Source organism: Leptonychotes weddellii, chromosome 11 (assembly GCF_054177405.1).
Source record: "Leptonychotes weddellii isolate Sample4059 chromosome 11, ASM5417740v2, whole genome shotgun sequence".
In the NCBI taxonomy this organism is placed as follows: Eukaryota; Metazoa; Chordata; class Mammalia; order Carnivora; family Phocidae; genus Leptonychotes; species Leptonychotes weddellii.
In genome coordinates, this window is record NC_138379.1 from 24,760,541 (window position 1) to 24,786,865 (window position 26,325).

Here is a 26,325-nt window from a genome sequence, read left to right on the forward strand (position 1 = left end):
GAGAAATTTTGACTTGGTCAGTTTGGGAAACCAGAAGTTCAAAATCAAGGTGTCAGTAGAGCCATGTTTGTTCCAAAGGCTCAAGGGGAGAATCCTTCCTTGCTTCTTCTAGCTTCTTGTGGCTCCTGTTGTGCCTGGGCTTGTGGCAGCATAACTCCAACCTCTGCCTCCATTTTCACATTGTCTTTTTCTCTGTGTCTCTCTGTGTCCTTTTCTGTCTCCTATAAGGACATTCTCATTGGATTTAGGGCCTACCCTAATCTAGTATGATCTTATATTGATCTTTACCTTAATTATATCCACAGAAACCCTACATCCCAATAAAGTCACATTCTGAAATTCTTGGTGGACATGAATTTAAAGGGGAGGGAGGAACATTACCCAACTCACTACAGTCTCTTTTTAGATAATTATATTATAAATGCATTATAATCTATTCATAATTTTTAAATTACTTGTATGTGATATTTTGAGATTATTTTTTAATATACTAATACCATTAATGTTAATATTCATATTAGAGAATCCTGAATAGGGAAATCACTCTTCTTTTCAGACTTGACAATATATTATTAGAAGGGTTTATTTCATGTATCTTTGCTTTTCAATGAGGATAGTGTGCATATGCGCATGGACACACATGAATAAAAAGCACTAAAGTTCTGTTGACTTTAAAAAGTTTGTTACTCAGTATTTATTCACACTGACGTGGTGAGATCCTAAATCACCTCTTTATTAGAATAGTGGTGGTCTCAAATTGATTGGACTGAGTGTGCGAGGTTAAATTTTCTTGAAATTTTTGAGTTTCAAGATTGATTCCAAAATGTTTAGTGAGTTCTTCAAATATTTAAATAACTCAGTGGAAAAAATATTTTTACAAGTAACAACAATATAAGTTTATTGAGTTTCCAATCAGTTAGATTGTTAAGAGCAAGGACAGTGCCTGTAAATGGGTAAAGAGTATATTTAAGCAGACTGTTGGAGAAAAAACTCACTTTTGAAGGTCCTAACAAAGAGAAAAAGATGGTAGGGTCATAAAGGGAGGAGTTTGAATAAAACAAAAATTGAGATTGAAACAAATGTATTAGAAAAGAGAGGGAAGATAGACTAGTAGAAATAAGTATCACAAAAAGTGAAATGTACAAAAGCAAAAGCAAGAAATAGGATAAGAGAAAGACTTTAAGCAGGGCAAAATATAAGAAATAATGCCATGAATAACTTAAAGGGTAGAAGATTAATCAGTTTCTTTTGACTTCATTAAAATTAATGATAATTGTTAGAGAATCACTGTAGTCTTGCTATCATATACTTAAGTCAAGCTTTTCATATTATTTTGCTGGAAGAAAATAGTAGGAACCATTTTACATATTATTCATTAAATTTTAAATAAATATATTATTCATATATTAATAATATATTGATTTGTGATGATGTGTATTATGTAAATTATATATAATCATGAATATTTAAAGATGAATATTCATGTTATCTTTTAATGGCAAAATTTTATTTTTCAGTGTAGACACTGAAATGTTGTATGTAAACACATATGAAGCAAACTGTTTAACATCTCAAATAAAAGTGGAAATAAATCTTTATTTTGAAGTAAAATTGACATACAGTATCCTATTAGTTTCAGGTATACATCGTAGTAATTTGTTATTTTTATACATTATGAAATGATAAGTCTAGTTATCTGTCACCAAAGTTATTTAACTATGTTCCCTATGCTGTATATTATATCCCATGACTTACTTATTCTATAACTGAAAGTTCATTTTATAATTGGAAAAAAAAATTTTTTTCAGTCATAAGACCAGACATGGAGCTATTTTAGTTGAGTAGGAGGCAGGTTTTGACATCCAAGACAGTATCAAACATAGTATGTTTTTCATTTGTCACATTTTAACTCATCACAGAGTTTTTCTGCATTATCATGTGCATTACTTGTATTCAGTAAGTATTTGACTAGTCAGTCTTAACATACCTGCGCTACACACTACTTCTCTGCTGCCTTTTCAGTGTTAAAATTAACTTCAGATATTCATGTTGACATGTAGAAATGACGTTATATCCTGTTACTTGCAAATTGTTTAGACTTTAATATATTAGAACTGCATATATTTGGCTGATCAACTCCTTTAAGTCCTTGACCACCGTTCTCTCTAGTTTGATTGATACGTCACGCACTTACTTTCTTCTGATTTGATTTTTTTTTTTCCCCTCTGTGCTTTTTTTTTTTAAAGATTTTTTATTTATCTATTCATGAGAGACAGAGAGAGAGAGAGAGAGAAGCAGAGGGAGAAACAGGCTCCCAAGGAGCAGGGAGCCCAATGCGGGACTCGATTCAAGGACCCTGGGATCATGACCCGAGCCAAAGGCAGACACTTAACCATCTGAGCCATCCAGGCGCCCCAACTTCTGCTTAGATTTTCTGGTGGATAAAGGACTTTACTATTCTGGGGTATTTTTAATTGTTTTATCCAAAGTATTATCATATATCTGAATTCAAAATCCCATTGACCCACTAAGAGGAATATATACCTTAACAACTAAGAGACATTTAGTCTTATTATATGCTAATTAAACCAACATGGCTGAGGGAATTCTTTACCTCATGTAATTTTGATTTCCTGCTTTAGGAATCCTGAATTTGTGGATTATCCATATATACTTTGAGACATGCTTTAGATGTTTTTTTCTGGAAGCCTTGCATCTGCCCTAAAAATTGAATGTATTGTAGAACAGATCTATGGTAAGTGGTTTTTTTTTTTTTCTCCTTTTTCTTCTGTCGGTTTCATGTTCATGTTAAGTCTTATGAATGTTGTAATGCTGCTCCCTGCTGGACACAGTGCAATTTTTTAAAGTTGGCACTTAATAGATGGGCAAATAACTGGTTAGCGGAATCCACTAAAGAGGGTGCATTCATAGAAAAACAACAGTACACAACAAAAACAACTTTATTATTGTAATGGGTGATGCCATTGTGATTGTGTGATATCTGGAGTATGATGAAGGTGCTGATGGTCTTGCTTCTACATTTCATTGTCTGCTTGTGTAGTGGTATCTACAAGTTACAACAAACATACATTGAAAGATGCTTGTAGATGATGGGATTTCCTAAATTGTATGTATATAATGTTTATAACTGAAGTCAGTTTATTATTTTTATTTTTTGTTTTTTTGTAATTTAATTTCCTGTACTTCTGTTTTTCCAAAGAAAATATTTAAAACAGCTCCAGTATAATTTAAATTAGGCATTATTGGATCTATTTTTAATGGATCACCCTATGCTACACTTTATACAGTGGACTTTAACTGTAACTTGCTTTGTATATTCATCGTATAATCCAACTATCATGTTTTCTAGTACACACAGTGAAAATATTTACAGAGTGACGTTGGGTTGGACCTCAAGTGTCATGTCTATGTCCATCCTATTACGAAACCTCACATTGTGTGCATACACAGGTGCTCCCAAAATTGTTAGAAAATGTGTGACAGTTAAGAAGAGTGTTTTTCTTCCTTCTCATGAGCTACAATGTATTTTTTGGAGTGCAGCCTGTATAAAATTATTACCTAGATATAATGTGGATTTTTTTTGAAAGTAAGCATACATTTCGTTGAAAAGAAGAAAAAGTAACAGAAACAACATTGAGCTAAGCAAAGATTTAATAGGGTAGCTATTCTTATATTTTTTTGTAGCCATGGGAAAGCCTGTGAAATTGACTCTTAATTAAGATTGTGGAGAATTAGGCTTAGTAACTTATTTCTTTATTATTAAATATTACAATAAAAATTAGAAACGTAGACAAGAAAATAAATTGTTAGCAAAAAAGAGGAACCCTCTTTTCCTTCTCTATAAAAATATATTATTTCAGAAAACATACCATTTTAAACTTATTATAAAACATAACATCATATAGAAACATAAATGTAGGGGCGCCTGGGTGGCTCAGTCAGTTAAGTGTGTGCCTTCAGCCTAGGTCATGATCCCAGAGTCCCAAGGATCGAGCCCTGCATTGTGCTCTCCACTCAGTGCGGAGTCTGTTTCTCCCTCTCGCCCTCCCCCCGCTCGTGCTCTCTCTCTCTCAAAAAATAAATAAAATCTTAAAAAAAAAATAATGTATAGTAAAAGGAATAAATATAAAACAAGCATCCATGTAACCATAGATCTTTACTGGCATCCCAGAAACCCTTGATATAATCTTCCTTTTCTTTAAAAGTAACGAATGTCTTGATTTTTATGGTAATTATTTATATAAACTCTATATAATTTTTATCATTTTTATGTGTATTTCTCAGCAATATTTTCACTTTTTGTCTCTTTAATCTTTATGGAATCATGAATTTTTTGTAAACAATTTAATATTTTTATTGGAAATGTTTTTGTTATTTTGTAAGAGAAGGGTATAAAGAATTAGAGATCTCAATGTAAAATCAGAGAGGACTCTTCAGTGTACTGGGGAGCTTAGGGAGAGGAGGAGTTCCAAGGCATTTAGATGTAGCAGCAGTTAGGGTGGAATTAAGATGCCTGGGGAGAGGCTTGTGGCCTTTCACAGTAAGTGGGAGGCTGGAAAGATGGCTACAAAGGGACAGCATTCTTCAGGAAAGGGTATAGACTAGGGGTGGATGGGTCCTATCAAAATGCAGTTAGAGAACACTGGGGGGAAACAGGTGGGTTATCTAGTGTGTACTGCTTACAGGACCCCAAACCTGATAATGTCACAGTGCTCACATTGTGTTTCTTAGAACAAGTCTAGGGGCAGAAGCTCAGAACCCCTTCTCAGTAGGGATGGAGGCCACCCTGTTGCTGCTGCTGCCACCACTGCTTAGCCCCTTCTACTGCATGGTGAAGGGTGGAGGAAATTCCCAGCAACATATGGCCCAGGTCTTGCAGCAACAAGGAGGTCCAACTGGAACAGCCCCCTGGTACTTTCTTTGGACCAGGTCCTTGAGAACCTCACAGTTCATGGAGTAGAGCTTATAGAATGTGGCTTTGATGTTAGGCTGCCAAAGAAGTTCCAGGGGTTTTGCTTCTATGTGGAAGGTGATGAGGGTGATGTCCTTTCTGTGCTTGGTGTTCTCCCGGCCTGGGCCATATGACAGCACGCATTCCTGCTGGGGTCCAGCTTTTCCCCAAATCCAGCACCATCAGGCATGTGTCATCTTCCAACAGCTAGAGGAAGTCCTTGCTCTCCATAGAGGTCCCATCCTCTCTAGCACCAGTGTTAGCACTCCATTCAGCTGAAGGGTCTCCATTGCCTTGTCTAGCAGTTCTTAGCAGGTGGCAGCTTTGATCACAGAGACAGAAAGGTGGCTGGGGGTGGTGGAGCTGAGGTCCAGACCGTATGGCTAAGCTCAGAGCTCATACTGGATACTGACCGAGGACTGGCGCCTGTGCCTGCCTTCGTGCTTTCCTTCAGAGTGGTGCTTGCCTGCTACACCATGATCCTGACATGGCTGTGGGGTGCCCACTGGGGTATCAGGCAGCATGGGACATGGATGGGTCAGCCGGTAAGTGCCATTGTCTGGAATCATATGTATTCTTTCTTCCTTTACTCAGCATTATGTTTTGAAGATCATCTATGTAGTTGCAAGTAATATTCTTTCCTTTTCATCATTATATATTATTCCTTGGGAATGACTATGACAGAATTCATTCATGCTCTTGTTGGTGGATATTTGGGTTGTTTCTAGTGTTTGGCTATTATAAATGACATTGCCATGAATGTTCTTTTACATATCGTATGTTTTTTTATCTGTGTAAGGTAGAAAAAGTCATATATTTTTGGGTTAAAGATAATTGATTATATGGTATTTTATTTTTATTTTTTTATTTTTTATTTTTCCTTTTTTTATTTATTATTATTATTTTAATGTTTTTATTGTTATGTTAATCCCCATACATTACATCATTAGTTTTAGATGTAGTGTTCCATGATTCATTGTTTGTGCATGATTATATGGTATTTTAAATTAATTTAAATGAGTACATGAGAAGTTTGTTATATCTTGAGAGTAACACCTATTAAATATTGGAAAAGATTCTGAAATATTTATAATTTCTTTTACTCTAGGCCTTAAACGTAAAGTGGCATATAGTTTGTGATAGTTTCAAAATAGTACATGTATAGTTAGATGTATAGATAAAGTGAAGAAATAGATTATAAGACTTAAGGTAGTACCTCTGTGGTTTACTTTATTACTACATTCATTCTGTTAACTATCATGTCATACTCTGTATAACTCCTTCGCTTTACTGATGAAGAAACTAAGGAGGGCTAGGGAGATTGAGACACTTGGACAAGGTCATTTATCAAGTCAGAGCTAGAAACTAGATCAACCTGTCTACTTGGCAGTCACAATTTAAAGAAAACAAAGTGAAAAGTGAAATCAGGATATTTTCTTGAGTGTGTCCAGCCATTTAAGTGGAAAATTTGCCTGACTAGCTTTCAAAAATTATCAGATATTCTTTTGACTATCAACCAAGAATTGGCTTAGGACAGGGAATTCCCTGTTTGAAGCCCCCAAAATGTTACCGCACCTTATCGTAGTTCATCTTCTAAAAGACAGCCATAGTATAGTCTAACTTTGAGAATTTTACTTTGAGTGATTCCTCATTCATTAGGCCTTATTAACAAATGGTATATTTCTAATCTGTTAATTTTGTGGATAATTGAGTCTTAACCTTTTAGTGCCAAAACTTGTTTTGTATGAACATTTTTTCAAAATGTTTCTGAAACAGAAAATTTAACCTCTGTTTTCTTAAACAGAGCAAAGAGAGTATAATTTAACATTTTTTTCTTGTTTGTTTGTTTTTATGGCCCAGAGTTGTCATTATGAACATCAGTCCCTTCATGGAATTTATGTGACTTCCTCAGAAGCTTTTGCTGTGTAGAACTGTTCTCCTAAATTGTCCTAAACTGATAAGTTTTATGTCCGGGTGCTACTTGTAATGTGTGGCGTTTGTTGTGTTTTGTCTTGTTTTACTTTTGTTATGTAATTCTTGTCTTTTGCTGTAAGTGTGTTATATTGACTCTAATATTAAAATCAACATTTGCATAACATTGTTTAGGTGAGAGCTTAAGTATGGATCTGTTCCATCTACTGACTAAGGGCACAGAAGGTGTGGCAGCTTTTTAAAATTTACTTTGTGTTCATGAACTAGGCTAGCCACTTTGTTTCAGAGGCCTGAGATTATCTGACAGCTGATTTCTGAACAATTGAGATGCAGCATAGATTGCATATACCAGTCCTTATTTGGGGAATAAAAATTATGCACAAATTGTCTTATGAAACAGTGATACTGAAATAGGAGAATACTTATTTGGGTAATAAAAATTATTATGCACACATTTTCTTATAAAACAGTGATACTGAAACTGGAGTTGCTTAAGGATTCCTTCAAATGGGAAGTCCAATGGACTTAAGTGGGCATTTTCTAATTATAAAATATTTGATAGGATAGGCATTGAAATAAAAACAGTGTATTAGATGACACGGCCATTTGAAAATGGTAGTCATAAAAATTAAACCACCTTTGAAATGATAGCTTTTTCAAGGACAATATAGAAGTAACACAGATTTGGTTCAGGAAAACATTCATTTCAAAGTGAAATGCATTTGACTGCTTACCCAATTATAAACTACTGAATGTGAATTAAAAAAAAAAAAAAAAAACCTGGGGTGGGAGAGTATATTTGTTTTTGGATCACAGGAGATAATTGGGAGGAAAGATAAATAGTTGCTATCGCAGTACATTAGGCATATGATGATTTCCTATGTCAGTGAGGTTTTTGTTAAAATTTGAAAATTCCTTTGTTTTAAAACTTACTACATGAACAGATTTTACCTGTACAATTGGGGGTAAAACAAGAGCTTTATGTAGTTTTTTTGCAATGAGAACATCTTTGAGAATTGCCTTATGAACAAAATATCTTAGAGTCCCAAAGAAAGTATGAATAGCTTTTCCTAGGATACATTTGAGATGTATCTGTAGTGAAAGTGCAAAATGATACAACCCCCATAGAAAACAAATTGGCAATTTGTAGAAAAAGACCAATGCATTTACACATTTGTCTTCATACCAATTCCAGAAATTTATTGCAGATGTACTTGTGTACTCATGTAATAGCATGTATAGGAGTTTTTGCTGTAGCATTTTTGCGGTAGCCAAAGATCGGAAACACCCCTAGTGTTTATCAGTAGGGTACTGGTTAAGTGAACTGTAGCATATCTATACAATAAAATACTCTACAGCTATGAAAAAAAAAAAGGATGTTTTCTATTTGCAGATTTAGAAAGTTTTGAAACATACATTACTATTTTAAAAGAGCAAAGTTCGGGGTGCCTGGGTGGCTCAGTCAGAGTGTGCCACTTCTGATCTCAGGGTGGTGAGTTCAAGCCCCATGTTGGGTGTAGAGATTACTTAAAAATAAAATCTTAAAAAAATAAAAAGGCAGGGGTGCCTGGGTGGCTCAGTCGGTTAAGCGTCTGCCTTCAGCTCAGGTCATAATCCCAGGGTCCCGGGATCAAGCCCCGCATCGGGCTCCCTGCTCAAAGGGGAGCCTGCTTCTCCCTCTTTCCCTCACCCCACTCATGCTCTCTTTCTCTCTCTCTCTCTCTCAAATAAATAAAATAAAATAAAAAGGGCAAAGTTCAGTGTTTAATAAACTATTTTTTACATAAAGGGGGAAGGAATAAAAATATATATTCATATTTGCTTATATTTGCAAAAATAAAATTTGGAAAGTTATGTAAAATTTAAATCCTGTGTGTGGATGGGTGAGGAAAAAGGAGTAGATGGGACTTTAACTGTATATCATGTAGATTGTTTTTAATTTTTGAATATTATTTGAATATTGTTACTCATTAAAAATAGTCTTGTTTCATTTGTAAATGAAATGAGAATGAAAGAAAGGGCTAAGTCTGCTATATTTACCACGAAATTAGCTAATTTTACTCCTTTATCCCCAGAGCCTGGTAGATAGTTAAGCACTGAGTAAATATTTATTACACAAATTGAAAATGAACCCTGTAATCTTTAGATTATTTCTTTTAACTTATTTCTTAAAGTATTTTTTCCATAGGACAAAAACAGTATTGTAGATCATGTATTGATTCCAATATAGAAATAAAGGAAAATATTTAAGTGGGAGGTAATGAGATACATTGTTTAGTTTATTATCATATTATCATGAAATTTCATTTTGTTTGTATGATACTGTTATTAAAGAATTATATTTTCTTTAACTTAATTGACAAGTAAAATGGAAGTTTTCAAGAGATTCCTATAAATTAGGTAATGAGCTTTCATAATTAACAAATAAAAGTTTATGAAATTTGAAGGCAAGAGGGAAAACAGCAAACATATGTATTCTTTATATTGCCTTGTCCTCTGTGTTGCTTTATTTTCTCACATAAGGGCAAATATTCAGTCCTGAGATTATTTTAGCTCTATTATTATAGCAGCAGTAGCAGCAGCAGCTCCTCACAGAGAGGCCAGATACCTCTGAAAATATGGTATTAGAGGTTGGGAGGTGGGAGAAGATCATAGGGTGAGTGGCTTTTGCTCTTCTGTTTAAAAGAGTCCAGGAATTTGTCTCAGCTATTGAGTTGAAAATTTGAATATTCAAATAAGCAGTATAAGAATGCTTAGTTTTCAGCTTTAGATTTTATATTTGTCAGTTTCTAAATTTCCTTTGACAAGGATTTTGACTACCTTTGTATACTACTTATTTGTGTGTAAAACTGCCTTTTTAAAGCTAGATATACAGAGAAGTGCACATACTAAAAATAGATGGCTCAGTGAATTTTCTAGAAACCAAATACACCCATGTAACCAGCCCCCAGTTAAAGAAAAGAACATTATGTATGGTTTTTGTATTGTATAGATTTATACAATAGAATTTTTTTATGTCTGGTTTCCTTTACTCAGCATTATGTCTTGAGATTCATCTACATTGTTGCACGTAGTTGTGGTTGGTTCATTTTCATTGCTCCACTTGACCATATCACAACTATTTTTTTTATCAATTCTATTAGTGGACATTTGAGTGGTTTTCCATATAACATTACTATACATATCTAATACATATTTTTTGATTAATATGTTTGCATATTTCTTTCGTGGATGTCTATCAGGAGAGTAGTGGTTAAATGAACTATGGCATATCTATACAATGAAATACTCTACAGCTATAAAAAAGAAAAGATGTTCTCTACATATGTTATATTTGAAAATTATTTTTAGAATCTTTTTAATTATTTTTATTTTAAGTAGGATTTTTTGTTAGCATCCATTTGTGTACAAGTTATGAACATAAGGCTTTCAGTGATAATTTTTATTTAGAAATATTTTAGATATATGTTCTGATTATGTGCTATTACATTGCAGAAAAATGTTTATATGCTCTGGTATTTTAGTTATTATCTTGTCAATAATGGATATTATAAACTTCAGGATTATTGTATTATTTAATTTTGCATTTATATTTCATGATGAGAGTAATTGCCTATTTAAAGATGTATTTTGTCTCTGATCACAGTGTTGAAATTAAAGAAAGGCAATTGTACTTGACTCTTAACTACGCACTTAGATATTTTTCACTTGTCATTACATTTTTTAGTTTAAAGCATCAAATTAAATATTATTTTATCCTGGCTTTTATTTTAATTCATGCATTTAAAAACTGAAATTCAGATAAAAGATAGTTTCAAAATAAATTCAGTATATTATTTATGAGTGGAGCAACACATTAGCATTGGGTTCACAATAGATCATATCGCTTTTATTCCATCTTACAAGCTTAGCAGCACAAACAGAATAATCAACATATTATTTGGCTGTCATCTGCTGAACAGAAACCAGAGATCACAAGGAGGTTTTCCCTAGCTGTGGTGATGGCCTTTTTGTTCCAAGCCCCCATCTGGGAGGGCCATGGTGTGTTATCATATGGAACGCGGGGTTTTCTGTAATCTGCTTAGCTGCACTGCAGTTTGAATCTTCATTCCATGTTTGTGTAATTTATAATTTTAATGAGACCATGGCTCTTGTGGGCTTTGAAATATATTAAAAGCTCTTTTGTGCATATGCTTTTGTTCTTGCTTAATAGGCTCAGTGTATTTAAAACTGATGAATTTTTATTCATGAATTTGGATGTCTGGGGATTAACTTAGACTGAATATCATTACACTCATATATTGATGCTTGGAAAGTTTTTTTATTGTTATTTTTTTTATGTGTGTCTCTGTGTCTGTGTGTCTGTGTGATACTTGCTACCAGAAAAGGAAGGAACTTACATAATTTTTAAAAGGCTAGGAAAAAGTGAAATGGCTAGATCAGAAAGAATTGATTTAGATTTTATCTATCTTATTGATACTCATATTTCATCATTAGTCTTAGTATTTTTAGATAAATATTATAAAGTAAAATTATGAAAAAGCAACTTTTAAGTGAGTTAATACCTCACATATTACTGTTTATATTGAAATAATATTCCAGTGTGTGACAAAGATAGACTTTGTATTTTAGTTGTAGGACATCAGTTGTCGGGTCATACTAAATCTGCCTTTAACTTTCTTGAATTAAATTAGGTATATGTTTTATATTTTAACTATTTTATAGTTTTCCTTATTTCTGTAAAACCCTTTTTATTAATGGATTTTTTAACCTACAGTGATGAATATAATGAAAAGACTAATGGAAAAGCAGATTTCTAATAATTTATGAAATTGACCTTTTTTATTTTGCTAAACTAATGAAATACATTAAATGCTTCATATCTCTATAGTTATTACTTCTAGTGTATTTTTAAATTTTGAATATAATATATAGCATCTTAGAAAAAAATCATGGCCCTTTCTAGATCCAGACATATTTTCTGAAGTTGCGGTCTATTGGATTCAATTAGTGGTGACATATAGACCTAACTAGTCCTTTTATGAAGTTGCCCAAGATGTATTTTTTGTACAATTCTATGTTTACTCGACTAAAGCATTTTTGTAACTATAAAACATCATTCTTTTTTGATATATGATGATCAGCAGTTTGGTTGGTCCCTTCTTCTCCCCCGTTACCCTTAAGCTAGAAATATGAAATACAGGCTGAAATGACAGCATTTTGTTCTTGTCTTAGCTTATCTATCAGACTTGACATTGGAATGTTTGTTTTTCCAAAATAACCGCCTGCTTTAGTATTTTTTATTAGTTGTGCAATTTCATTTAGCTTAGGAATTTATTATTGAAAATGTATGATTTGCTAATGCAGTGCTGTCCAATAGAAATATAATGCAAGTCATTTATGTATTTTATTTAATCCATTATATCCAAAATATTATCTTTCAACATGTAATCAGTATAAAATATTTTAGTATTTTTTGTACTATGTCTTCAAAGTCCAGTGTGTATTTTATACTCACATCTCAATTTGGACTAGTCACATTTCACATGCTCAGTAGCCATGTGTAGCTAATGGCTACCTTATTGAACAGGGTAGCTCTAAAGTACTACATATAAATATCATAACAGAAATGTGTATTTTTTGCATTCTTCATTACTTTTCTAGTAATATCCTACTCAAGTGACCAAAGAATATTCATGGGCTATGTAACTGAAATTACACGAGGTGTTTTTTTATAGCTCTGCGACTGATTCTGTTGGCATATATCTGCCTGATTAATACACAAAATCATAATTATGTCACCTGACTCCTGAGTACTTATCAGATATTGTATAGATATGCTTAAATATATTGTGATGATAAGGAAATAATGGCTAATGTATTGGATGTAGTATGCTCCTCAACAGTTGTGGGCAAATCAAACTTGTCAAACATATTTCAAGTATACCAAGAAGCTTAGTTTTATAAGAATCCCATGGCAAATATTAATGCTTTTTTTTTAAAATAGAGAACTCCTCATTCTTAGAATTTTCTGCATAGGTATTTTTGAATGTATATCTCTCTTTTCATATAAGTTTGCTTAGAGCTCATATAGCTTTAAACTTGTTGGAAGAAAAAAACTGAACATAAAGTTCTCTAGGATTCTATACATTTTAATCTTTTTTTTTTTTTTTTAATTTTTTTATTTATTTATTTGAGAGAGAGAGAGAGAGAGAAACAGCATGAGAGGGGATAGGGTCAGAGGGAGAAGCAAGCTCCCCGCTGAGCCGGGAGCCCGATGTGGGACTCGATCCCAGGACTCCGGGATCATGACCTGAGCCGAAGGCAGTCGCTTAACCAACTGAGCCACCCAGGCGCCCATAGGATTCTATACATTTTAAATGCTCTGTATATATTCAAATATAAGGAGAGGGAACTTCATTAAATACTTTAGAAACATGTAGTTAAGAACTATAAAACTTGAGGGCGCCTGGGTGGCTCAGTTGGTTGAGCGACTGCCTTCGGCTCAGGTCATGATCCTGGAGTCCCGGGATCGAGTCCCACATCGGGCTCCCTGCTCGGTGGGGAGTCTGCTTCTCCCTCTGACCCTCTTCCCTCTCGTGCTCTCTGTCTCTCATTCTCTCTCTCTCTCTCAAATAAATAAATAAAATCTTTAAAAAAAAAAAAACTATAAAACTTGAGTTACAACTGATTTGAATTGATTCAAATATTTTAAAGTATAAATGATCAGGTGATGTGTATAAAATACTGCTACTGCACCCACTTAAAAAAGGTAGAGACCTTATGTGTAATTGACCTTCTTGCTCAAGTATGCTTTTGAGAGAAAATCATGAGATCTCTGAATTTTTCACATTTTGAAAATTTTAACACTTTAAAATTTTGAGGGAAATGAGCTAATTTTTATGTAATCTAACTCTTCTGTAGATATTGCATGATGCCTGTTGTATTCTTTTACTCAAATTTTTATTGACTTCTCTGTTACTTCTGCATTTAAAAGTGGTGACACAAAATGTTAAACTATTCTTTAAACAATACCTCTAGTTTCTTGGAGATGATAAATCCATCCATTGATTTCCTAATTTTATTATGTACACAGTCAATTGTAATCCAAGATTAAAGCAAACAAGATGTTAATTTCGAGCCATAATCTATGTACATTTCAATTACAGAGCATGATTGTTATAGAAGCACAGAATAAAAAGGAATAACATTTGTGCTATCCTCACAGGAGCTGTCAATAAAAGATGTAATAGGGGATTTAGGAATCTGGAAATGGCCAACTAATTTATGTGAATCTATTTTATTTCAGCTAGAAAGACCAAGCTTTTTTTCGTCTGCACTGCATATTGCAGAGCACAGGCTGTCTATAGAAAACCAGGCGGCTGCATATGGATAGTCCCTTGATATCATTCACTTGCTGTGTAATCTTATTATGCAAAGTTCTAATCTTCACCTAGAATGAATGCCTCTGGGTCAGAATATAGTCATATCAGGGTTTTTGAGGTCATGTTTTGTGATCCTTAGCTTATTCTTCTAAGTAGAGCTGGGACTTAAAGGGTATTCCCCAGACGCTAGCAGAGATAGACAGCAGAACCTGCTGCCTTTTTGGAAGACAAGACCAACATGAGGTCCCTGGTAGGATTAAACTTGATTTGTAGCTGTAGGATTTTTTAACAGATATATTATTGGACAGGGAATAGGGGGCCACCAGCACAGCAAAATTGAATCACGACTGGCATTCTCAGGGAGTTTGCTGCCTGCTAAAACAGCAGCTGCATGTGGATTTGACTTCTTTCAGGTGAAGCGACTTCCAGTCATTTGGAAAGGATGGGATGAAAAGGAACCTTGGTGATAATTTTGATGTCTGCAAGATTTAGTACCAGTGTAATGGGATTATCGGTAACACCTTCACTGCAGAAAAAGCCACCTGGCGCTATAACTGGCAGCAACTGAGAACTAATCCTTTCCCATCTCTTGGATGTCATTCATGAAGCTCAAAGCGATTTCTACCCTGCTAACTGTGATTAATTTTATAAACAACAACAACAAAAAATCAGGTGATCAAGGCAAAGAATATGCTTTTATTAATTATTTTTAATGTGTAGCCTTATTATAAGCTATATGACTTATAAATTATGTAAGACATACATAAACTATATGTATAACTTAAAATCTATTAAAATGTTCAAATAAAAAAGTTAATTATTAATGTCATACTTTTTCGAGTTGAGTGACAATGTATTTGCTATTATTAAAGATTTATATTTGAGATTAAATATTAATTTAAATACTTTAGTTTTCTTTTGGTTATAAGGCCATTATCAATAAATTAATCAAAATATCTGTAGGTGTAAGGAATTGGAATAACTTGTTTTGTCATACATTTTACCTGTTTCTGACTGCTTTGATTCCTGATTAAATGTTTTTAGTGAGTAAAATCTTTAATGATATAAAAATAGGCATATTTTTAATGGGAATTTATTATATGGGAATTAAGCAGGATAATTCAGGTAATGCTAGCTCAAACTGATGAACTTTTTGTGAAAGTGTATGATCTTAATATATAAAAGTCCTTAAAATAGTTAATATTAATACTGAATGACATTTTTAAAAATCAAATTCTTAGTGAAAGTTTTCCTTTAGCAAGTAGAGGGTTAGTTGTTATTTGCTCTAGAATCATGTATTAGCTAATTGAGGTTTTTTTAAGCGTTTTATTTAAACTAAAAACTTTATCAAGTACTTTGTTTAGAGGTGTTAATTATTTTAATATTCTTCTCCTACATGGTCCAGAATAAACTGAAAGAAAATGAAGTGAAATTATCCCATCAGTCACCCAAACAGTATACAACATAACTGCCAAGAGTAGAAAAGATAATTAGTGTTGTCAGTGTTATGATCCTAGAGTACTTACTTTTAAAATATTTATTCATAGAACTTGATTTTTATCTTGTTGTTTTTGATTTAGTAGCTTTATATTTAAAAAATAGATTATAAAACCTTAATCTTAATGTTTTTATACTTTAAATTTTAAATATAGGCAAATAAAATAATTTTTGCAATTATAAGAATTATTAAAATATAATCATCCAGTATATACAGTGCATTGATTTACTTGTAGCCTCTGTTTACATATAGTACATTTTATTCTTCTTCATAGGAGATCTTTATCAGAAAAATCAATAAATATAAGAAATTTATGTAGAGATCTTTGGTCAAACCTACCTGGCAAACTTGTCATTATTAGTGGATTTTGTTTTAACTGGTTCCAAGCTGTTGTATTCCAAAATGTGTTTCTTCATTGTTGTCATATTTTAAGGGAATGGGTGAGAAAGCCTAACAGTATTTTTACTGAACTGTATTATGTTAGTTTATAAAGGACTTCTTTAACCTTCTGTTGGTATTTTTACTAGTTGAAAAAGTGTTCATTTAAAATTCTACTATCACAGTGAAAAGATCTATCCATGAAATGAGCAGACTAAATTCTTTTTCATATCCTTATAGTATAATCACTTATATTTTAAATATAAAATTTTTGGTTTATATGTAATTTCAAATTATTTTGCCAGGTAGTGTATTTTCTCAGGGTAGCTTTTTATGGTAGTTAATAGTATTTTATAATTATTTTTTTAAAGTAGCTTTCCTTTCAAAACAAAATTTTTCTCAAAGCTTTTATTAAACATAGTCAATATTTACTTTTCTGCTTTTTACTCAGCTGTTTACTAAATGGCTCTTGAGAGTTAGTATTTTTTCCTTTTCCATCCTAGGCATTCTTATTTGATTAGAGATGGTTATTTCCTTTGGAAAACCCCAAATAAACTCATCTTAATTAAAAGGTCTTCGCAGTGATACACTTTATTTTCAGTTGGATTCAAGATCACCCGAATTTAATATCTTCTTGGTAACTTATGAGAAATTTGACTCATCTTTGAAAGCTACAAATAGTAAATTTATTGGCACAGGTGACTAATGATGTCATAAAAGTTAAGGGAGGTGATTTTAGAGATAAGAGAAAGGGAGATAGACTGAGAGAAATGATAAGAAATTTTTAAAAAGGAGTAAGTCAGATGTAACAAAAGCAGGATGGGAATCATAGGAATTTTGATTATTTAAGAGATTCTGAGCTTTTTTTTTTTTCTTTTTTGACAATTTATGAGACTTAGCATCTCTCTAAAGGACCATACATGAACTGTAGACTGGCACAGTGACAGCTAGGCTATGATAAAGCTAAATGATACTCTTCCATCTGAATGAATACCCTTCAGCTATTGCACATACAACTTGTGTATTCTGAAATAGATGGATTTTATATAGTCATTGGGGGATTATTGGTGGATGAATGGGATGGTTTTGGTATTTCACTCTTTGGAAGCTGTTACTTGTCTGAAAAGTGTTAACTGCTTATAATTTATAAGTATAAAATGAGTTTTGGTATTTGGATATATATAAAAAGTGAACTTCAGAAAATAACACTGGATTTTTAAAAATCATTGAAGTGTTAGCATAATAAAGTTTGATGATGAAATTGAGAGTTCTCCCAAAGTTAACATTCAGTTTAAAAATAATGAATGGTTAAATTTTGTCAAATTTCTGAAAATGTCGAATATGTCTCAGTGGTCCCAAATGACAGCACAAAGTCCTTTATGGGGCTTTCTTCCTGGGAGCTTATTAAAACTATAGATTCTGTAGCCTTGCTCCCACAAATTCTCATTCATTAGCTCTATGATGGGAGCCTGGGAATTTGGATTTTGAATTAGGTTCTCAGTTTTTTGTTGCTGCACTCATATTTAAAGCATTGAATACTTTAAACCTTAAAGTGAGGGCAATTATTTCCTCTGGAAGTGCATAAAAAAAATAGTTTTAAATAAAATCTTACAGATTATGGGGATCAGAACTCCTTAATTTATAGTTCTAGAAAAATACCCTCTGCACAAGTCTTACAGTAGATTTAACATTATAGATTTGAACAATTCATGAGCAGCCCTGAGGTGATTTTGAAATGGCAGGAATTTGAATTACTTGGATGGAGAGCCTGCTGTGTGAGAGTGAATTATTTAGCTCTTGAGCAGAGTATACCACTCAGCATCCATGTCTTAATAAGTCTGTTCTCTTCTTGTCACAATAACTTCCATGCAGGTTCTGAAATGGACATATATCTTTCAGTTATTTTATATATAATCATTATATGGAAGAAAAAAGTAGCTTGTGTAGATATTCTTGAATTTGAGAAATCACAGGAAGTCTCAGGAATGTCATTCTTATCCAAATGAGGGTAAATATAGTAAAACTGTAATGTCAGGATTTTTCTTCTTCACATCTACTTCTCTCTCCTCCCCTTTTATTAATGTGAACATTTCTTTAAATGCTAATGTGTTCACTAACTGTTCTTATCAAAACAATGTTTTTGTTTTGTAATCTGTTTGATTATGACTTTAATCACTTCTTTGGCTGCTTATACTTTAAAATGAATGAATTTCTGTAAATTGGTAGTCTCAATTAACATTGATACTTTACTTTTTTCCCCAAAAAGATGCATATATCTTTTCGAATTAGTGTTTTTGTTTACTTTGCATAAATATCCAGAAGTGGAATGACTGGGTTGTATGGTATTTCTATTTTTAATTTTTTGAGGACCCTCCATACTGTTTTCTATAGTTGCTGCGCCAGTTTACATTCCCACCAACAGTGCATAAGGGCTTCCTTTTCTCCACATCCTGGTGAACATTTGTTCTTATCTTTTTGATATAGCCATTCTGACTGGTGTCAGGTGATATCTCATGGTTTTGATTTGCATTTCCCTGATGATTAGTAATATTGAGCATTTTGTCATGTGTCTGTTGACCATCTGTATGTCTTTGGAAAAATGTCTACTCAGGTCCTCTGCCTATTTTTTAATTGGATTATTTATGGGATTTTTTTATTTTTTGGTATTGAGTTATATGAGTTCTTTATATATTTTGGATATTAATCCTTTTTCAGATATATCATTTGCAAATTATCTTCTCCCATTTAGTATATTGCCTTTTCATTTTGTTGATGGTTTTCCTTAACTGTGTTTCCCTTGCCTGAGGAGACAGATCCAGAAAATATTGTTAAGACTGATGATATCCAGGGGATTGCTACCTATGTTTTCTTTTTTTTTTTAATTCTATTTTATTATGTTATGTTAGTCACCATTATGTCATTAGTTTTTGATGTAGTGTTCCATGATTCATTGTTTGTGTATAACACCCAGTGCTCCATTCAGTACGTGCCGTCCTTAATAACCGACACTGGGCTAACCCATCCCCTGACCTCCCTACCCTCTAAAACCTCAGTTGGTTTCTCAGAGTCCATAGTGTCTCATGGTTCATCTCCCCCTCCGATTTCCCCCCCTTCATTTTTCCCTTCCTACTGTCTTCTTTTTTTTAAAAAAAAACATATAATGTATTATTTGCTGCCTATGTTTTCTTTTAGGAGTTTTGGTTTCATAAATTTAGGCCTTTAATCCCTTTTGAGTTTATTTTTGTGTATGGTGTAAGAAAGGGGCCCAGTTTTGTTCTCTTGCATGTAGCTATCCAGTTTTCCCAGCACCATTTATTGAAGAGACTGTCTTTCCCCCACTGTATATTCTTGCTTCCTTTGTCATAGATTAATTGACCATGTAAGTGTGGATTTATTTCTGGCTTCTCTGTTCTGTTCCATTGATCTGTGTGTCTGTTTTTATGCCAGTACCCTACAGTTTTGATTACTATAGCTTTATAGTATAGTTTGGAGTATAAGCTAATAGATTTGTGTTGTTTCAAGCCCTAACTTTACAGTAGGTTTTTTTTGTTTTTTAAGATTTTATTTATTTATTTGACAGAGAGAGAGGAACACAAGCAGGGGCAGTGGGAGAGGGAGAAGCAGGCCCCCCGTGGAGCAGGGAGCCTGATGTGGGGCTCGATCCCAGGACCCTGGGACCATGACCTGAGCCCAAGGCAGACGCCCAATGACTGAGCCACCCAGGCGCCCCTACAGTAGGTTTTTTACAGCAGCAACAGGATACTAATAACGTCTGTAACCAATTCTCAGTTTATCAGCCTGCTTTATTCTGGGAGTTCCCAATTTCTGCTCATGCATGACATCAACTCCTGAGACTGAGAAAATAAAAACCTGGAGCAATAGCTCCCTCATCTTTCTACCGTAAAACTGACAAAACTACCGGTTTCTAAACCCATCTTGTTTACCTTCCTATTATGTTGGAAAAACTATCCCAACTTCTGTAAAAAGCCAATCTATTTTTGTTTGATCCCACCCTCTTCGGCCCTGATTGATTGATTGATACACACACACACACACACACACACACACACACTTGTGTAACCACTACTTGGGCTCAAATACCTGCCCCACAAATTTAGTGACTTTTCTGACTTCTCCTCACTGATTAGTTTTGTTTATATTTGACCTTCATAAAAGTGAGTAATATAAATGGAATCATATAACATGTATGGAATCATACATCTTTTGTGTTTGTCTTTTTCACTAACCTTATGTCTGTGAGATTTATTCATGTTGTTGCATGTAGCGGTATTTTATTCCTTTTCATTGCTGTGTAGTGTCTGGTTGTAGGAATATACCAAAATTTATTCATTCTCCTAATGGTTAGTATTTGGGTTGTTTATAGTTTTGGGATATTATGAATAAAGCTGCTATGAAAATTCTTGTATATGACATTTAGTGAATATAAGCATCTCTTTCTGTGGGTATATATTAGGACTGCCAAACAGTTTTCCAAATGAGTTGTATAAATTTATTCTTTCACCATCAATGATTGATGGTTCTAGTTGCTCCATATCTTTTTCAGCTTTTCGAATTGTCTTTGTAATTTTAGCCACTGTGATGGTTTTATGGTAACATCTTATATAATATGCAGTTCCCTGATAAATAATGATGATGAGCTTTTCATATCAGCTAGTTGGGTATCCTCTTTTGTGAAATCTTCGTGTTGCTTAATTTTTGTTAGGTTGTTTTGTCTTTTTTTAAATGGATTTGTTGGCATTTTCTGTATATTCTGAATGTTCCTTTTCCAGACATATATCGAGAGATGACTGTATCTTTCTCTATAGATACAGATATTTTTCCCTGTTCTTTTGTGTTTTTAAAAATGGTGTTTTTGATATGTAGAAATTTTTAATTTTAGCAAAATCAGATTGATCAGTCTTTTAGGATTAGTGTTTTAGCCTTACACAGAAGTATTGAAGATAATCTCCGTTTTCTGCTAGAAGTATTATTACTGTACCATTCATATGTTCGTCTGTAATCTCTCTCAAATTAATATTTATACTTGGTGAGGTTACAGGTTAGGGTTTGTTTTTTTTCCCCAATATGTGTATCATTGACCTAGCACCAATTATTGAAAAGACCATCCTTTTCCTACTGGACTGTACTAAAACCTTTGTTATAAATCAGAAATCCATGTAAGTGTAGCACTTTTTCTTGATTCCATTGGTCTGTTTGTCTAGATTTACCACATATAATATTCTCTTACTGTAAACTTATCATGAATCTTGATATTTGAAGTAAGCTTCTCCAGTTTTATTCTTTTTAATGTTTGCCTTGGCCAATCTAGGTCTTTTGCATTTCTATATATGTATCTTACAATGAGTATGCCATTTTCTACTGGAAAAAATCTCCCCTAGAATTATACTGAATGTATATTGAATGAGGGAGAATTGGTAACACTGGAAATGCTTCGAATCCCTAAGTATAGTGGATCTTTCTCTTGTTTAGGTCGTCTTCATTTTCTCTCAGCATTGTAAAGGTCCTACACATTTCCTTTGACTTTGTCTTAAGTATTTGATGCTTTTTAGTATTGCTGTATATGGTATTTTATTGTTTTTTAAGTAAGTCATATATAGTATTTTAAAATTTTGTTTTCTAGTTGATTTTTGCTAGTACGTAGAAATTCAGTGATTTTTTGCATACTGATCTTGTATCAAGAGACCCTGCTAATGCATATGTTTATTCTTTGTCTATGTAGAGAAGTCCCTTTTGTTAGTGATGACCTTTAACTTCTTCCTTCCCAGGTTTTGTATCTTTTTTAGTGAATTGTCATGTCATTAGTTTACCATTAATATGATGTGGGCTCTAAGATTTTGTTATTGTTGTTTATTTGTTATTGTAGATAATCCTTATAGTTTCAAAGAAGTCCCCTTCTATTCCTAGGTTTATCAAAAGAAGTGTTGAATGTTATCAGATACTTTTACTGTGTGAATGTAGGTGGTCACATGATTTTCTTTCTTTTTTTCTTTTTTTCTATGAATAAATAATTGATTTTAAAATGTTATGCTGGGGTACCTTGGTGGCTAAGTCAGTTAAGCGTTGGGCTTCACACTGGGCATGGAGCCTGCTTGGGATTCTCTCTCTCCCTCTTTCTCTCCCCTTCCCCCCCTTAAAAAAATGTTATGCCAACTTTCTGTCCTTGGAATAAACTCCATTTGCTCATGCTCTTTTTAATATACCATTGTATTCAGTTTGCTGATTTTTGTTTAGGATTTTTTGTATTTATGTCAATGAGAGAATTGGTCTTGTAATTTTGCTTTCAAGTTTTGGTATCAAGGTTATACTGACTGCATAAAACCAGATGGGAAGTATTCCTTCATTTTCTGTTCATTTACAGAGTTTATGATTGATGTTATTTCTTCCTTAAATGTTTGGAAGAATTTATCAGTGAAGCAATCTGGGCCTGAATTTTTCTTTGTGGGAATATTTTTAATCACAAATTTCTTGTATACCTCATAGGACTATCCAGAATTTTAATTTCTTCTGTCAGTCTTGGGAAGATGTATCGGTTAAATTTAACTTAATTTAAAATGTTAGAGTTATTAGGCTAAAGTTTTTGTAACATCCTTCTAAGATATTTAATGTTTGTCGGATCTCTAGTGTTGACTCCTTTTTTTAATCCTTATACTGATAATTTGGGTTCTCTCTCACCTTGTTTTTTTCTCTGATCAGATCAAGACTTGCTAGGGTTTATTAGTTTTACTAATTTTGGAAAACAACCAGCTTTTGGTTTCATTGACTTTTGCTATTGTGTGTTTGCTTTTTTTGTATCTTATTTATATTTATTTTATATTTTATATTATGATATTTTTACATCATTGATTGTGTTACTATTTTCTTCTCTGTAGTTTCTGGTTTTAATCTGTGCCTCTTTTTCTATCTTTTTGAGATAAATGCTTAGGTCATTAATTTTCATCCTTTTGTGTCATATCTTCCTTATTGTTTAGTAAAAATGGGAATTTTTAAAGATGTATGTTCTTTAACTTCCAAGCATTTGCAAATGTTTAATTACCTTTTTGTTACTGAATTCTAGTTTAACTCTTCTGTTAAATATTTCAGAGAATATAGAATGGTTTTTCAGTCCTTTGAATTTTTAAAATCCTTTTATTCTTATGAAATATTTATTTTTGTCTTTAGTACTACCTTAGAGCCTGTTTGTTCATTTATTGATATAAATAAATGGTGAGTATGTGTGGAATTTCTTTTATTTTCATTATTTCTGTTACCTAATATTTAATGTTTGTGACTAGGAAATGTGGCTGGTTTTGTTTTAAATCTAATCTGACAATCTTCATCTTTTAATTGGCATATTCTTTTAGATTTAATGGACACTATTTTTGAATTAAGTCTACCATCTTTCCATTAGTTTTGTGTTTGTGTCATGTTTTTCTTTTATTTCTCCTTGCCTTCTTTTGTAATCATAGTATTTTTCCTCTCTCAGATCTTTTTTCTTCTATTAACTTATTAGTTATATAATCTTTCAATTTTTATTTTTTATATTATAACATGAATTTTTGGCTTTATATTGATTAACTCAGATACCACTTTAACACTGAGAACTGTGCAAAAACTTACTAATTTAACTTCATTTAACTCCCTTCTACCTTTTGTGCTATTGTTGATGTAAATAATACTTTAACATGTCTTATAGCCCTAAAAACATTTTCGTTATTGTTTCAAATGGTTTCATTATCTTTATCTAAATATGTACTCTGAGTTTTCTTTGTTCTGTTTTGCATTTGCCTGTTTCATTTTGTTTTTGCCTGAATTACTCCCTTAGTATATATACAGGTGCACTGGCAAAAATTTTCTCAAAACTTGTTTTCTGAAAATGTTTTTCATTTTGCTTTAGCTTTTAAGGGATTTTTCACTGAGTATAGACTTATAGATGGGTACTTTTCAGCACTTTAAAGATGACATTGCATTTTTTTCTGGTTTCCATTTTTCTTATAAAAAGTTAGCCATTCTGTTGAACAGACAGAATTATTCATTTGAAAAGTAGTCTATATTTCTGACCACTTTTAAATTTTTTTGTCTTTTTTTAAAGACTATTTTCTTAGAGCAGTTTAAGATTTACAGCAAAATCAAGGGGAAGGTACAGAGATTTCCCATGTACTCCCTGTCCCAACACATGCATAACAATGCCCATTATCAATATCCCCCTCCAGAGTGGTACATTTGTTATAATTGATGAACCTACATTGACACATCATAATCATCCAATGGTCATAGTTTACAGTTTATTCTTGGTGTTGTATATTCTTTGGCCTTGGTCAAATGTATAATGACTTGTATTCATCATTATAGTACCATAGAATTTTCACAGCCCTAAAAATCCTCTGTTCTTTGCCCATTCATCCCTCCTTCCAATCCTTGGCAACCATTAGTCTTTTTATTGTCTTCACAGTTTTGTCTTCTCATTGTCTTAATTTCAGTAGTTTTACTGTACTGTGCCTGGATGTATTTTTTTTTTTTTTTTAAGATTATTTACTTATTTGACACAGAGAGAGACAGCTAGAGAGGGAACACAAGCAGGGGGAGTGGGAGAGGGAGAAGCAGGCTCCTGGCCGAGCAGGGGGCCTGATGCGGGGCTCGATCCCAGGAGCCTGGGATCATGACCTGAGCCAAAGGCAGACGCTTAACGACTGAGCCACCCAGGCACCTTGTGCCTGGATGTATTTTGTTTGTTTCTTTTGATTTATATTGTTTAGGGTTTGCTAAGTTTCTTGAACTTGTGAGTTAATGTCTTTTATCAGTTTTGGAAAGCTCTGTACCAGTATTTCTTCAAAATATTGCTTCTGTCCTATTCTTTTTTTCTTTAGATCCATGATTATACTTGTTTACTGTGTTGTCCACCTGTTTTCCTTCCTGTGCTTCAGTCTGATTACTGTCTCCCAACCTACCTTCAAGTTTACTTCTGTTAGGCTGAGTCTAACCTGCTAGTAATTGTAATGAATTTTAAATTTTAATTTATTCTGTGGTTTTGTGTTGTATAGAATTTTCACTTGATTTTTTAATAGTTTTATTCTCTCTTCAACTTCACCATCTTTTCCCCCATTTTTTTGAATGTTAGTCATAGTTATTTTCATCTTTGTATTAATACCAATATTTGAATCACCTGTTTTTTTCTGTTGGACTTTCAGTCATTTTGTTCTATTTTATAACATGCTTTGATTGAATGAAGTCACTTGGTCATATTTTATAGCATGCTTGTAATCATTCATTGAATTAAATGAAAAATTGTAATAACCCAGTTTAAAAAACTGTCAGGGGATTGAATAGATAGTTCTCCAGAGAAGATATAAAAATGACCAATAAACACATGGGAAAGCTGCTCAGCATCATTGGTTATTAGGGAAATGCCAATCAAAGCCACAATGAGATACCACTTCACTCTTACTAGGATGGCTCTAATCAAAATGTGGACAATAACAAGTGGTATTGGCAGTAATGTGGGGAAATTGGAACCCTTATACATTGCTAGTGAAAATGAAAAATGGTGCAGCCACTTTGTAAAAACAGTTTGGCAGTTCTTCAAAAAGTTGAACACCATTTTCATATGACTCAGCATTTTTACTCCTAGATATATATCTGAGAGAATTGCAAACGTGACCACACAAAAACTGTACACAAGTGTTCATAGCACATTCTTCATAATAGTGAAAACCCACATGTCCATCAACTGATGAGTGGACACAGAAAAATGATGTATCCATGCATTGGAATAATATTCAGCCATAAAAAGGAATGATGTGCTGAGGCATGCTACAATAAGTATGAACCTTGGAAACATTGTGCCAAGTAGAAGAAACCAATACAAAAAACTCCACATATTGTATGATTCCATTTGTATAAAATGTCTAGAATAAGCAAATCCATAGACGCATGGTTGCTAGGAGCTAAAAGGAAGGGGGCAAGAAATGGAGAGTGACTGCTAATGGATGTAGGGTTTTTTTGTTTTTCTTCTGAGATGATGAAAATTTTCTGGAATTAGATAATGGTGATAGATATACTAAAAACCTTTGGATATACTAAAACCACTGAATTTCACACCTTAAAAGAGTGAATTTAATGGTATATGAATTACATCAATTTTTTTTTTTAAAAAGGTCTTCCTA

The 26,325-nt window shown here is 33.0% G+C and overlaps 1 protein-coding gene and 1 pseudogene across 18 annotated transcripts in view; one reads left to right on the top strand and one right to left on the bottom strand.

Moving 5' to 3' along the window:
* IMMP1L (inner mitochondrial membrane peptidase subunit 1) overlaps nucleotides 1-26,325 on the top strand; it is a 77,998-nt gene that overhangs the window by 17,769 nt on the left and 33,904 nt on the right. For 5 of the 18 annotated variants that reach the window (XR_014138622.1, XM_081798408.1, XM_081798402.1 and 2 more), the window contains exon 2: nucleotides 2,643-2,755. The exons of 3 other annotated variants lie outside the window; for them this stretch is intronic. The gene's annotated coding sequence lies outside the window, so the exon portion shown is untranslated. Of the gene's footprint in view, nucleotides 1-2,642; nucleotides 2,756-14,702; nucleotides 14,962-19,515; nucleotides 19,900-23,344; nucleotides 23,390-26,325 lie in introns of those variants that run through there. 10 more of the 18 variants (XM_081798411.1, XM_081798403.1, XM_081798409.1 and 7 more) reach the window with 5 other exon arrangements.
* Nucleotides 4,463-16,203, bottom strand: LOC102746140 (lipid transferase CIDEB pseudogene; annotated as a pseudogene).